The 1,853-nt window shown below is 44.0% G+C and overlaps 1 non-coding gene across 1 annotated transcript; it reads left to right on the top strand.

The window, feature by feature from the left end:
• Positions 1–888: 888 nt before the first annotated feature.
• LOC116526390 lies at positions 889–1,029 on the top strand. Its single transcript, XR_004258128.1, has one exon. It is a non-coding gene; the product is annotated as a U4 spliceosomal RNA (small nuclear RNA).
• Positions 1,030–1,853: the final 824 nt, after the last annotated feature.

Raw genomic sequence — 1,853 nt, 5'->3', positions numbered from 1 at the left:
CATGCCCAGCCTATTCTATATTTTTGTTTGTGTTTGCTTTTGTTTTTGTTTTGAGACAGAGTCTCGCTCTGTCACCCAGGCTGGAAGGCAGTGGCGAGATCACAACTCACAGCCGTCTCCACCTCCCAGGCTCAAGTGATTTTCCTACCTCAGCCTGCCCAGTAGTGGAGACCACAGGCACATGCCACCATGCTCAGCTAATTTTTTTTTTTTTTTTTTGAGACAGAGTCTCACTGTACGGCCCAGGCTGGAGTGCAGGGGCATGATCTCAACTCACTGCAACTTCCGCATCCCAGGTTCAAACGATTCTCATGCCTCAGCCTCCTGAGTAGCTGGGACTACAAGCATGTGCCACCATGCCCAGTTGATTTTTGTATTTTTAGTAGAGATGGGGTTTCACCATGTTGGTCAGGCTGGTCACCAACTTTTGACCTCATGATCCACCCACCTTGGACTCTCAAAGTGCTGGGATTACAGGTATGAGCCACCATGTTCAGCCTAATTTTAAAATTTTTTGTAGAGATGGGTCTCCCTGTGTTGCTCAGATTGGTCTCTATTTCCTGGGCTCAATCAATCCTCCCTCCTAGGCCTCCCAAAGTATGGGATTACAGGTGTGAGCCACTGTGCCTGGCCTTTTAAAATTGTGAGGATTTCGATTCTCCTCAAAACTGTCAAAGTCATGAAAAAAGGGAAGACTGAGCCACTACCACAGACCAGAGGAGACAACTAAATACAGTGTGGTTTCTTGGACTAGATCCCAAACAGAAAAAGAACATTGGTGGAAAAGGATTCAGAATGCTTGCCCTAGAGCTGCAGATGCTGTTGAGTGAGGGCACAGAGAGCACCAGGATCAAACGGACAGGGTCTCACATTAACATTAACACCATGAGCTTTGCGTAGTGGCAGTATCGTAGCGAATGAGGTTTATCCGAGGCGCAATTATTGCTAATTGAAAGCTTTTCCCAATACGTCGCCATGACGACTTGCAATACAGTTGGCACTGGCAATTTTTGACAGTCTCTACAGAGACTGATTTAAAACAAAACAAAACAAAACATTAATGCCATGTTAATGTGATACCTTGTCTCTACAAATATGTTAATACCTATATTTCATATGGTTTTCTTCTTTTATGGCTCAATTTTATGCATTTAATCATTTCTCTGGAATCCTGCAAAATACCTGATCAATACTTCTCAAAACTGTCAAAGTCACGAAAGAAAAGGGAAGATTGAGACAACACTACAGACCAGAGGGGACAACTAAATACAACGTGGTTTCTTGGACTAGACCCCGGAACAGAAAAAGGACATTGGTGGAAAAGCTAGTGGCAGTCTGGAGGCTAGTTAATAATAATGTACCAATGCTAGTCTCTTAATTTGGCAAACGTACCATAGTAACATAGGATGACCATTTTAGAGAAACTGAAACTGAGTAAGGAGCATGCGGGAACTGTACTTACTATCTTTGCAACTTGTCTGTAAATCTAAAATTATTGCAAAACAAAAAGCTTATTTTTATTTATTTATTTCATTTTTTTAGACAGGGTCCCGCTCTGTCACCTAGGCTGGAGGGCAGTGGTGCGATCTCACCTCACTGCAACCTCTGCCTCCTGGGTTCAAGTGATTCTCCTGCCTCAGCCTCCCAAGTAGCTGGGATTAGACGTGTGTGCCACCACATCTGGTTAATTTTTGTATTTTTAGTAGAGACAGGTTTCACCATGTTGGCCAGGCTGGTCTCGAACTCCTGGCCTCAAGTGATCCGCCCGCCTCGACCTGCCAAAGAGTGAGTATTACAGGCGTGAGCTACCACACCTGGCCTAAAAAGCTAATTTTTAAACAAGCATTATTCTG

Source organism: Sapajus apella, unplaced genomic scaffold (assembly GCF_009761245.1).
Source record: "Sapajus apella isolate SASKATOON/1434 unplaced genomic scaffold, GSC_monkey_1.0 scaffold50, whole genome shotgun sequence".
NCBI classification, from domain to species: Eukaryota; Metazoa; Chordata; class Mammalia; order Primates; family Cebidae; genus Sapajus; species Sapajus apella.
Note: the sequence above shows the minus strand (reverse complement) of the source record. Positions and strands in the feature narration are given on the sequence as shown.